The following is a 15,035-nucleotide window of genomic DNA, read 5'->3' on the forward strand; positions in this document are numbered from 1 at the left end:
ATCAAGTAGAAAAAATTGAATAAAAGTTAAAAAAATATAAAAAAAATTTTTGGAGACAAAAACAAAAATTTTTTTTGGAGAATTGGGACTCTTGTAGGGCAGCCAATCTTAATTTGTCGACCGTGAATGTAAACCAATATATATAAATAGAGAGTTTGTAGAAAAGAAATAAAATCAGAAGAAAAATTAAATGTTTGGATTTAGTGGCCATAGGACGATCGCTAAAGAATTAGCTATGCTATGTGATGTATTAAACACGTTATGTTTTTGAAATTATTGATTGAATAAAGAATTCAATTCAGGAGAAAATTTGTAAAAAAAATAAATAAAAATTGAGGGTTGCAAAAAGAGATAATTAATTAGAGAAGTTGTTAAAATAAGGAATTGTAAAAATTTAAATAATTTGTGATGGTTAAAAAGTTAAATCGAGCAACAAACTGGAGAAGGAGCTCCGCCGACAACCTCGAATGGTCCTACGTCCTCTCAAGGTAGAGCCCCTTTACAAGCGAATTTTGCGACAGGTCCGGCAGCTATCCAATCCAGGCAAGTAGGAATGAGGGGGCTCAACTTAAATTGCTTCAATTGTGGGGAAAGAGGACACAAGGCCCGGGAGTGTGCGAGTGGAGCGAGTAATTCGTATACGTTCAACCAAGGGGTCAATCGTTGGGCAGGGGGCCAGCCTCGGAGAGTGTTCGACGAAGCAAGATTATTAGCGAGGGAAGTGGAAGAATTCGCTGAACGTGTGCTATTCATATTCCGCCGGGCAGCAGAGATTGAAAGAATGACATGCGGGACAATGCAAGATTTGGGAAGGAAAGAAATTTAAAATGGAGGAGAAAATTCGAAATTTGTGGTTAAAGTTAAATCTAATGTTAATGGAGCTGAGGTAGAAATGAGTGACTCCCTGGAGGAGTTAATCATTAACGCGGCGCCATGATTTTTTTTTGTCTAAGTGTTGTAAAATATTTTTTTTGGTATATAATAGATAAATTTTAGAAAATTTAGTTTTTGTTGTATTGCAATTATTTTTTTAGCATGTACCTTGGAGTTTATCCTAAGGGGGTACATGTTGTAGTCGAAGAAATATATATCGATTTTTTTTGTATGTTTGTATGTTAAAAGAAAGGAAAAAAAAGCATATTATTAATTTTTGAGATGATATATTTATATTTTCGCTCGCGATTTTCATATTATAGTTTTTCATGTTTTTTCATTTGGTGAATTTAAAAAAATAATAAACGATATTTTTTTAGTTTTTTTTGAATTTAGAAAAGGATAATATATATTTGTATTGAAATTAAATAAAGAAAAAAAATTAAAATAATTGGAAATAAAAATTTGTCTTAAACTTTGAAGATAAATTTGTCTAAAACATTTTAGGATCACTACAAATACGTTAGCTCATGCTGTATAATTTTTTTTTTAATAAATAATTTCCAGATGCATTCTTTTTATTATATAAAAATTAGTTTTTTTATTAAATAAAAAAATTGATATCAAATATCAAATAATTTATAATTTCTATTTTTACATATAATGGAAATGATAGTTTACTAGCTTATTATAACTCAAATTTTTAATAATTTAACAAATATCTATCCATAAGATGGCGTTAAATGCATGAATATGAAAATATCATCTTAGGAAACTAAAATAAATGTTATTTACGTTTTAATATTTGGGTGTAAATACATGTGGAAAACCTAAAAATATATAAAAAAAATAATAATTTTCTTTGCATTTAATTTATAAGAAGGATTAGAATAGAAAATCAACGGAAAACTTTTAAATAAAATATTGCTGGCGTTATGGATATCGAAATCTCTTCATTTTTTGTTTTATACACATATATTTACCTGTTAAGCATTATCCTAAAAAAATATTTTGAAAATATTATGATTTGACTGAAACCGAGATAAAAACTGACCACTAACTAAATATTCTATTGACCAAATTTGCTATCAATATCAATTGAATGTTAATTTTTGTTTTATATATACCTATAAAAACGTGTAAAACATTATCCCCAAAAATATTTTAATAATATCGTGATTCGACCGATAACCGATTTGAAACAGAAATACAGCATAGGTGGCGTTATCCATGGAAAATTATTTATTTTTGATTTATACTTAAACATATACGTGGTAAGCATTATCCTAAAAATATTTTGAAATATGATTTGACCGAATGCCGGTTAAATATTCGATAATTTGTAAATAATATCAATTCAAAAATATTCATCTTTGTTATATAAATTTTGGGCTAATATTTATAATTATTTGTTTATGATTTTTTTACGTACTTTCACTTTTCATTTTTTTTTTGTTTTTAGATGCCAAAATATTTTTTTAAAAATTTGGAGAATAAAACAAAGATGTACATTTTACAATTGATTGCTACCAAATTTCATCGAATATTTAGTAAGGGGTCGGATTTGAGCTCGGCATTCGGTCAAATCATAATATTTTCAAAATATTTATTAGGACAATGCTTAACTATTTAACAATGTTCAATGATTATGTTAAAAATGTTATATCTTATGATTTTTTTTAATCAAAATTTTCTTTGAGACAAAATATCACATTGATTATGTATATGTAAAGGAATTGTAGTTAGATGTAATATATTTTGATTGTTTTTTGATAAAGAAATATATGTCATATATGTTTCATTTAACCCCTTATACGTTTCATTTAACCCCTGAGGTGTTGTAAGATAAAAAATGTGCAAATATGGGAAGTGATGACTAAGAGCTATGACTCAATGGAAATGCCTGAAAAGATTATGAGAATATGATATCAAATAAAAGATGAGAAATGAAGCAAATTTTGGAAGATTATATGAAAAATGAAGAGTATCTTGGAAATTAAATAATATTTTTTTTTGAGAATGTGACACATGGCTTCTGAAGGGTGGGCATGTTGTAGTTTTGTTAAATATTTATATATAAATAATCATATATATGAAATGTCAATCATAAGTGGTTTAGAATTAGTTTTTGTTAGTGGTTATTATTGTAGAAAAAATGACCACATGTTTGAGAAAACTTTGTCTTCATATATAATATATTTATCGTAAAAATAAAATTATACAGATAGATTTGATTTGTTTTATGTATTTTGGTGGTAATATTAATATTTAAAGAGAAAAAAATTATAAAGTCAATTTTTATTATACATGTATTCTTTTGTGTATTTTATAGTTTTATGCATTTTGATATGTGAAATAAATAAGAATTATGATAAAAAGGCATTTAATTTAACAATTTTCAGATACATTCTTTTTAAAATATAAACAATTTTTAATTAAATAAAAAAATTGAGATTAAATATCAAATAGTTTATAATTCTATAGTTACTTAAAATAAATATAAAAATAATAATAAATTTATTAGCTTTTAAAACAATTTTATTTCTCAATTTTAAATTCAACAAATATATATCCATAAGAGGGCGTTGAATGCCTAAATATGAAAATATTTTCTTAGGAAACCAAAATAATAATTGGTTAGCGCTTATTTTTTTTATAACTGGGTATAAAAATACATTTGTAAAACCTAAAATCTATATTATAATTTTCTGATGTCCTCACTACGTCATCGTGACGTCATGTCATTGGTAAGTATTATTTTTATTTTTTTTATTTGTTGATTTTAATTATTTATTTTATACAAACAGATGGAAATTTTTTGGACTGGAAAAATCGTCTGCGGAAAATGGATGATGTTAAATTGATATAAACAATATTCCCTTAAATATGAATGTGAATAAAAAAATAATTCAAATTTCAATGTCATCAATTACACATTAATGTATTTTTCCTCTACAAGATACTCAACTTATATATTTATTTTGTACATACTCACAATTTTTGTCAGTACTTACATCACAATTTTTTATACTCATATTTTTCTTTCATAACCAATAATTAAGAAGATAACCAAGTAAATTCAAATATTTAAATAATCTTAACCTAACCTACTTATAATCTCCAATCCTTATAAATAACTCTTTCTTTATTTTTTCCCTTCCCTTAGTGAATTTATTTATCACTAAATTTTATCATCTCATTCTTTTCTTCCTATCTCTATGATTTATTAACCACTACTTCTTAAAACCTTATCAATTCCTTTAATTTAATTTTTATGATTATTATAATATAATAATTTTTACCTTCTTTTTTCTCCCCTTTTTTTAGTCTTATTTTTTAATTACCTTACAATTAATTAACCTTAATCTTAACAACATTACATTCATCATGTTATTTTTTAACCTTAAACTAAATTGTCAACTTTTTCCCTTCTCTTCTATCTATTTTTCAAATCTTCTGCTTTCTATTTCTATTACCTAGCAAATACCAAATCTTAATTTTTCTCAATAATCTAAAAATCTTTTCTCAAATTACCAATTTTTTCCTTTTAGTCTACTTCTATTACCTATATCACTATTACTTATTTTTTCTTATATACATATAATTTAATAACACCATTTTATTCTTACTAAATGTAAATTTATAATTCACTCAGTAATAAACCTTTGGAATATCATAATAGGCTTGCTCCGCCTATTTTTTAACAAATATAAGCATTTAATTCCGTACTATCATTCACTTCACTAGGAGTTAATATAAATATTACTTTATCCGATTCTCTGAAAAACTTTCATGAATATTTAGAGGAATGTTAAAACTTGAATGTACAGTACGGCCAATTTCATCAACTTTATAAATGGAAAAAATGCAGTAGTTCTGCCGTGGTCTTTATAACAATACTTACCACCGTTTTATGGTTGAGTTAACATCGTCGTTCATGATTCTATTTTAGAGGGGGATACCAATGCTGACATTGACAGAAATATCGTTTTGCGTTATTCTTTTACCAGTATCCCGCATATCATCTTTATCAGGACGTAATGTGTTTTGTACACTGCTTTGTTAATCCGCTTTCATCTACAACCCTATATAATAAATATTAAATATTTCCTCTCCAGATGACCGCCCAGATTTATTTTGTCGCTTTTTCCATCAAAAATTAAAATGTCAACAATGATTTGCTCTTAATTTTATCAAATACATAATAAATAATCCTCATTTTTTAATAAATTATCCTAAATTTATATGTCAATAAAAAAAATATCTTAAAAAATATATAAATAATTTGCATATAAGTTTCAGTGTTTGGCATTTTTGTATTTAAATAGATATCATTTTTTTTTACTACATAAAAATATATATATCCCTTGTTAAATTCTTTGACAAATAATTACCGAAATGCAAGATATACATTAAATTTTTCTGAAAACAACAATAACCCTATATAATAAACAAAAATTTATTTTTTAGATATAATTTTAATTGATCATATTACAAAAAAGTATAAGAGTCGGTTATTTTTATTTTATTTGTCATTATTCTCTAATAAGTGGTTTGCCCAGGGCTTCCCAGTTTCCCTTAATACGGAATATGTATTTTTTTGCATATTAGATGACTAATTGGTAAATCAGATATTTCCCCTTCATGTGATGATAAATCAATTAAAAATTTAACTATCTCAGAGGCGGGAAAAACTTTTCAAAATTATAATGGGTAAGACTGGGCTTGGAACCTCAAATTAATATTTGCTTGCACCTGACTTGGGAATATCTATTAACAAATTATTAAGGGTTGAGCTGGTCTTGATAAACTTTTTAAAATTATAAGATCTTGGATGTTTCCTAATATTGTGAGCTTGAACCTGGCATGACATCTATCGTAAAAAAATAAATAAAAATCTCATTTCCCGTCATTTATAACGGGCTTTCTACTAATTTTAAAAAAAATGATAGGATTCTTTTACATTTAATTTAAGAGTAGGTTTAGAATCGAAAAATAATGGAAAACTTGGTATCAAAATCTCTTCATTTTGTTTTATACATCACTATGTTTGGTATTCGTTACCATTATCATATTTTTGCAGGAGTACAGCTCCAAATCCTTGGTTAGATGCATCTCTTTCTAGTACTCAAGATCCGGTTTATAAAATTGTATAGTATTTTGTTCTGTTACTATTCCTTTTGCTTTTTCAAATAAAATTATTATACACGGTTCATACCAAACTTACATGGAATCATGGCCGATTAATAAAACTAGTTTTACAACTTTAAATCATTTTTTGAGCTCCTCCAAAAGATAGACATGACATAAAGTTGTTAATCCTAAAAAATATTTTATGACTTTACCCTAGATACCTACATTGCCTTAAAAAAAGCTGATAAAATAAGTGCCTTACAAAGTCCGATTCAACTCAAGCATCACGCTAACAACGCTATGTTCGTTAATACATCTGACTCATCTCTTTCTGGGGATATGAAAACTTGTCCATTTCTTTTAACGGGGCTCTATTTCTTTTTAACATACCTTCCTAGCCATTTCTCATATTAATGCTAAAGAGGAGTTGGGGCCTTACTCGCCATGGACAAAGACGGAGCTCCCGCGGTTATATTCATTGACCCCTCTGTGGTTATGTGGAAAGGCGGATCAAGATCCCCATCGATCGAAATAGTTGTAACGCAAATTTTAATCAAGCTAGGATTATCAATCTTTACAGCAGCGCAGAATATCCATTGGATCCAGACCGGAGAAAACCGGGCCGATGAACCATTTTGAATATGAATTGGGGATAGAATCGCCCAAAACCTTTTTGATACACCAGACACGCAAGATCCATTGATACCTACGTTTGACCAAGCAAACATGATCACATCGCTATTTGGTTCAGAAACATTAACGCCCTCACTAAACAATAACTCTTCATTCCCTGCACCTTCATTAATCTCCGGACTTTCAGAACCGTCTACAACAACATGGAATCTGGAACAATTATCAATCAGGTCCGAAGAACTTACCTCACGAAGAACAATCGAAAAATTTGCAAAAACATACACCTTACCAACAATATAATGTATAAACTTTTTATATAAAATACATATATACTCGTGAAATTATACACCATTCAAATGTTGACTTTTTCGTTTTATGATTTTATAAATTTTTTACTTTGTTTTATATATTTTACCTATTCTTCCCTTTTGCAAATTTTTTGATTTATATAAAATATGCCCAACGCAATAGCCGTAAAGGTATGTTTCGGGGGAATTTACATAAGACAAAAATGAACATTTTTTAATTGATATTATTAGCAAAATTTGGTAAATCGAGGTTTTGAGCTCGGCATTTGATCAAATCATAATATTTTAAATTTTTTTTACGATAATGCTTAGCAAGTAAATATGTGCTTAAACAAAACAAAAATTAAGAGATTTTAATAAATGATGCCAGCAATATATATCTTAGAAGTTTTGCATTATTTTTCGATCTAAACCTACTCATAAATTAAATGTGAAAGAAACCTATCCTTTTTTTTTTAATTTTAGGTTTTTCATATGTATTTACACCTAAATATAAAAAAAAGCGCTAACCAATAAACATTCTGTTTTCCCAAATAACATTTTCATATTTATGTATTTAACGCCCTCTTATGGATATATATTTGTTAAATTTGAAAATTTAAAGCCATAATTTGAATGGTAATAAGCTAGTAAATTTATTTATTTTTTTCATTAATTTTTAGTGAAAATAGAAATATAAATTATTTGATATTTAATCTCAATTTTTTCATTTTATAAAAAAATTATTTTTTATATATTAAATAAAATGTTTCTGAAAATTTCAAAAAAAGAAATATTATAAAGGATGATAGGGAATTGTTTCCACATCCACATTGACGATTTAAGTTTATTATCTGACTCATAATCAACTAGTATATTTTCTTTATTCATAATATTAAAAAAATTTTTTTTATTAAATAAGTGAAATTTATATATTATATAATAAAATAAAAATGAAAAGGGCAATTATAAAGATAAACACAATTATTACTAAAATAAAATAATACAATGCAGATTGCAAACACAAAAAAGGAAATTTTAAAGAGAAAAGTTTTATTACATTCCCATAAAAGCAAATTTTAATTTTTTATAGACATAAAAAGTTGAAAAAAGTTAGGTATGTCATTCACTTAAAAAAAAACGATTGGTATAATAAAAAAAGAAATATTGTTATTGATCATTTAAATAATTATGATTTTTCTTTAGTTTGTTTTTGAATAAAAATTTTAAATTTCTAAACCCACCCACCCGTAATTTCAAATATTTTTAACCCGCCCGCCTGCCCATTCTCGACCTAATCCAGATCTCTATTAGGGATATCGCACCTTTAAAAATATATCTGAAATTTACACGTACATTATTGACATTGTCTTCACTTATAACACCTTTAATCTTCACAATTTTTTTATCATCTTTAATAATATTAATTGAATTTATTTTATTATCACATATTTTTTCAATTACTAGTATTTCTTTATATTTTATCATATGATTTATATATTTTAATTTATAAGACTCTATTTTATCTTCGTATATGAATTGTATTAAAATTACTATAAAATTTTTAGTTATATTTTTTCAAATTTTTAATTTTGTTTAATATGATATATGTCTATAACATTTTGTATTTTAATTTTATAAAAAAATTTCCTATTTACCCAATTAACATCTCTTTCCAGTTTTGACAAGAATCAGAATCATGATCAGTCATGAATAAACCAGGTATTTTCCATAAATTAATTAGATTATTTATCTCAATATTTTTATTGCGAGATTTGGTAATAAATTATGTAATCCATTTTTGTTGAAGTTATTGTTATTTTGAAATTTATTATAATAATTTTTTTCTTATGTTGTATATCTCAAAATATTATTTATTCTGAATTTCTACTTTTATAATAACTTTTATGTATTTATTATTATGATAATCTCTTTTTTATAATTATATTAAATTTTTGTTATAATAATTATTTGAATTCTTATTATGATAATAATTATTATTATTAATATTTTTTATAAGTTTTAGATTGAAAATTATTATTAATAAAATTAGATGTATTGATTTAGAGGTTTTTTCTAACTGTCTTAACGATTTATAATTACATATTAATTTTTTAAATTGTATCTCTTGGTTCCATAGATTCCATAACCTCAGTTAAATTGTCTGGTAAATTAAGAATTAGCTCTCTACTGTCTATTATATCAAAATTTAAGAAATAATCTTCTATTTTTATATAGATTTATTTATTTGATCCCACTTTGAAAAGTTCATTTTAATTTCTATAGGCTACTATGTTTCTATACGACACCTTTTTATCATCTCTTCCATGATTTAGAACTAAAAACATTCTTTCAGTATCCTCTTTTATCTAGTTTGATAATATTAGTTTCCAATTTGTGTATCTCTCCACTGCCCGTATGATTGTATCCATAGACATCACCAAATCTTTTTGTTACCATAGTATCTAAAAATTTTATTTTTATAGAAGAATTAAAAGGTGGAAAGCTATTAGTTTGTACCCATTAAATCTTCCTCTGCTATCATAAAGGATGATGGGGAGGTAGGGAGATTTTAACAATTTTTATTTTTTTCATAGATCTAAAAGAATAATTTTTACATTTAAAATAGTATATATATACAAAATAAAATTAGAATAATATAAAATAAAATTACAAGTTTTGTTTTATACGCAAATATGATACGTGATAAAAGCCTTTTCGCCCTCTGGTTGTGGGTACAACAGAGCTACGCTAGTTTTCTCTCAAAATCAACTGGATAGTTAATTAGGGGAAGAAAAATGAGGAGCCCTTCACACGTTTGTGGGCAAGCCGCACCTACTTGTAGGCGCAACATTTCGAAAAAAGTTGCTTAAACCTCTATAGGTTAGTAAAAAGGAGTGGGGTAAAAAAAGAGCCTACACCCGAGAACTACAGTATAATTTAATTACTTTAAAGGTGGGTGATGGCTGATTTTTAATCAATTTTTTTATTTCATTTTCGTAATTAGTGTCAATATTTGCTATAAATTTATTTAAAATATTTTTGAAAGCATTGATCCACGTACGTCCCAACAAGGCATTTTTACTTGATTCGACGACTACCGCTTGTAAATATTTCGAGATACCATAATAAGTCAAACTTGAGTAGTGCCAATGATTTTGATTAAATTCCCGTCATAAGCAGTGAGTTGCAGCTCGGATTTCTTTGTCTGAACAGTCGATATAGTGTTATTTTTTATTAATGATTCAACCCATACAATACATTAATCATAGTCTATTTCAATTTAATGTAAGCATTTTAGCTTCAAAGGGAATTGAGTGGGATAAAAATATTTAGTATAAAATTGGATGATCCTTTGCTCTTTTAATTTGAAAAAGGATGTAGATATATATAATTAAGAGTAAAAAATGTTCAATAACCTAATTGTGTGATCTTTTGGTTTTTATATTTACAAGAATAAGGAATTCAATATATTTAATTGTGTGACCCTTCACTTAACTTTGTAACTGATACACTCATCAATTTAAAATATATCAAATGTAACCATTCCAGTTTAGAAGGTATAAGTGTAAGTAAACTTATAATTGCAAAAGGAAGTGTAGAATATTATAATAAATCTAATTGTATAGTTATTTTATACTTAATGAGTGGAATAAAAAATTTTCAATATAAAATTGCATGTCTTTTAATCCTTATAAAGAATAAAGATATTCTATGTATCTAATTGTGTAAACTTATAAATTACAAAATAATATATATATATACAATCAAGAGTGGAATGAAATTGATAACCAAATTGTATGGTCTTTTAGATCTATCTGATATACACAACAAAGTTAAAATAGATCAAATGTAACTATTCCAATTTAAAGGTATATGTGTAAAAAAGATGTATTTATCTACATTATAGTTAATAAATGCTATTTCCTTAAAAGGAATTTATAGATGCAATATTATTACAGTTCTAAAAACATGCCCATAATTAGTGTTCCACAGGTACCAAAACCTTTCTTTAGGTGTAACTAAGGGATTCACAAATACAAGATCATTACAGTTCTATATATGCCCATAATTAGGATTCTACAAGTACCAATTCAGATCTAACTATCTATGTACTGACCATGATTCAAATGTATATAAGATAATAAAATTCATGTTATAATTATAAATTGTATAAGCTGGAAGTACATAATTAACAAAATATCTTATCTTGAGGAATTTCTGATTGTAAAGCTTCTTGAAAATAATTTTAAAACGTTGAATATTCTTCATAGGACTTCAATTAGTGTTTACATGACATACCCGCCACCGATGGAATAGTTTGATCTAAAAAAATAGATATATATTATAATAATAACTCTAATATAGTATTGAATCTTGGTATTCTATATTGTGATTGAAAATAACAAATTTTATTTCGTTTCACCGGAAACTGGAATAAAAACCCTCAGCTTCTTTAGCATTTTAATTTTGAATCCAAAAATTAGGCAGGCGGGAATTAAAATATATACGCAAATATGGATATTCAAAATTAGTGATGCGAATGTATGATATTTTAATGACCATATATATAATTAAACAATATATAAATTTAATTATATTTCTATTATATAAAAGATTATACAATAAAATTTTGATTGATTATGATTGTTTTAGAAATGCAGTATTTTATCATACCCATCTCGTTTGATAAATTAGAATAACTTCAATTATTAATACAAAACCAACTATCAAAATATGGGAATGTATAATAATTTTTTTTTAGAACTTGAGTTCAATTTCGAACCCTCTCATTTGCAATGAATGCATTATTATAGTATATTGATGGAAATGAATATAAATATGCTGAGTATATCTAAAGGATAGCAGAATGTTTTATTTGAAAAGAAAGGTCCATGATTGCAAGCAATATAAAGATTTGATCGATGATTAAATATCATTATATTATAATAGGTCTATAATTAAAGTCTTAATCCTATAAAAATATATTTTGCCCAATTACATCTAATAGATTACCCCCCCCCCCCCTAATAAATCTTAACAAATCGAATGAAAACTGTTACTACCCCCCCCCCAACCCCCACCTTCCCCCGCTCTTATGTGACGCTAAACCCACTAAATAATCTCGAAATTTAAAATCTAACTTTATTAACCTTGAGGCTAATACCTCCTCCCCTTATTTAACTTAGAGGTTAAAGGCGATTTTTTAAATTACAAATTTCATAATACCTATTTTATTTTAACCAGGGTTCCAAACTTTTATATAAGTGCTAATTATCAAGTGCTAAAAATCAAATTTTTTTTATTTTAAAATTTTCACAACATAAGACAAGTAATGATCCCGAATCGACAACATTTATGCAAAATACAATAATCTTCATGAATCGACAAAATTAATGAATTATTACATTACTCATAAATATTCGATTGAATATTATTTATCTGAGAAAAAAATAAATATAAAAATATAATAATCTTGTTTGTCATTTTCTTGAAAATAAATAAACATTTTTTTATTTTTCTCTTTAATTATCTGCAACACGCCCACCCGTCAAAAATCCAGATACCATATAATTATCGTTCTTTTAGGACATTGATCATTTCTTCGTCATTTATCGAATCGTACTTTTGTTTAAACATTATTGCTTTTACTCGGTTCTTTACACTTTTGAATTGTTTTTTTTCGATATGCGAATTATAATACATTTATTTATATTAAATAATTAATATAATTTATTTGTTTCATAATGCATATAAATTTGGATTCAACAATCCTAATTATTTTTACCTTTTCTTAATTTTCAATTATAAAACAATAATTGACCACAAAATAAAAGAATATGAAGAGGGATAAAAAAAATTTATAATTATAACTATTAAAACTACATACATGGAATATCATCATATCCATTAAGGAAAATAATATGAACCACAAAAAAATATAAAGATATGTCATATAACAAAAACAAAATTATAACATATTTATATATTTAATGTCATCAAAATCATATTTTTTATGTTATAAAAAACAATATAAAGGTGTGCAGATGGATAAAAAAAATTTAAATTTTTAATTATAACTATTAAACCTAACAATTTTTAAAACTCTTTTATTATTATTTTACATAATTTAACCACAAGGTTAAAGTTTAAAATCTTTTATTGTCAACCAACTTTTTATTTAAAGTTTTTTTTTATCACGTAATTAAAAAAATTTTTTATTTCACATTGTTACACAACAATGTCTCTTTAAATAAAAATTTTTTTTATTACACAAAAGATTGTATTTCATTGAATCTTCTAATACCATGACACGTGGTATTATTCACATGAATTTAATAAAAAATTTAATATAGGCTTCTCTATTGTTTACGAAAAATAAGTCTTTTCCCATGTTTTACCCTTATCAAAAATTTCAAAACCCCAATTTCAAACCCATCAAATTGTCTAACACACATTGTTTCATTATCAAGTGTACCCTCAGGCCAATATTTATAATAATTTGCTCTAGACATTATTGAATTGCTTGCCCCAGTGTCAAACAACATTTCTATATTTTGTCTATCAAATTTTATATTCACACGAGGACATGAACATTGATTAACCTATTAATCATTAAAATTTTATTCATTTTAATCAACAGAATTATATTTATTATATTTGAATTACCATTAATATCCCTAATATTCATGCCTAAATTCAACTCTGAAATTGGCCTCTGAATATCGATACTTTTTTTATTAAATATATCAGAATTATTTTTAATATCACTACATATACAAATTTTATTATTAATATATGATTTTTCAAATTTTATATGATTCACTTTCAAATTATATAGTCATTGCAATTCATTCAAGGATTGAACACTATTCATAGCTACATGACCAATTTTCTCACACTTAAAAAACATTCGGTCATTATATATACTGGTGGGCTCCTGGTAAATTTGCTTCTTTTACCATACAATTTTTCCTTATATGACCTGTAAAACCATATCGATGACAAGTTATATCATTTTTATCATTAATTTTTACACATACATTTTCATTAATTTTTCGATCACGCGAAAAACAATTTTTCCACTATGACCCCTTCGGCCACAAATTTTACTAAAATTATAATTTTTATTTCTAATTGTATCTATATCTTTAGAAATATTTTTAAACTTTCTCTATTTTCTTTGATATCCTTTGGAATTAAACATTCATTTTCATTTTGTTTAACATTGTTAGTAACAACATTACTTTTTATAACCTTCACAGGTTTATCAATCACAATTTCAGATATTATCTTTTTAATTTCAATCATAAATGAATTTAACCCATCATTTATATCTTATAACGTTATAAAACTTTTACCAATAATAGGTAGTTAACTAGAATTTGATTTCTCATTCCCACTGGAATTATTCATTTTCTGAATATTTAAATTTCTAAGTTCAATTAAAATCAAATTTAAACTATATTTTATATCTTCAGAAAAATCTAAAAATTTTAGAATTCAAATCCATAAGATTAGAATCATCCAAGCTACTCACTTTGTTTGTAACATATCACTTCTTAATTATATTAATTAATTGTATAATAAAAATCAATAAAATATATAAAATTAAAAAAATTAAAGCTGTAACCACACAATTGGACACATAAAATTTATCAAAACTCTAATTAAATACTTTAAAAAAAATATTCTTAAAAATTTGCATCCTATTAAAAGTAGAATTTCAACAAAGAAAAATTTTTTTTTAACCTTTTTATGCGGATTCGAATGATCTTCATTGGTAAAATTTCTTCTTTGAATACAAATGATCAACATCGTCCATTTGTTTTTATCTATTTAAATATTTTTCCCAATTAGAATTTTGATCCTGGTAATACGTCACCAATCTTATATATGTGATAATTATCAAATGCTAAAAATCAAATTTCCTTTATTTAAAAATTTTTTCAACTTAAGACAAGTAATGATTTTTTATAAAATATCACTTACATATATATGTCTATCAATTTCAATCAATCTATAATTGACATTCAAATTTTACAATAATATTAATATATATATATTTATATAACGCAAACACTTTAGCTTAATTGTTAATTCTTTCTT

The sequence above is a fragment of the Gordionus sp. m RMFG-2023 genome, chromosome 2 (genome assembly GCF_954871325.1).
Source record: "Gordionus sp. m RMFG-2023 chromosome 2, tfGorSpeb1-WG-v2, whole genome shotgun sequence".
NCBI lineage: Eukaryota > Metazoa > Nematomorpha > Gordioida > Chordodea > Parachordodidae > Gordionus > Gordionus sp. m RMFG-2023.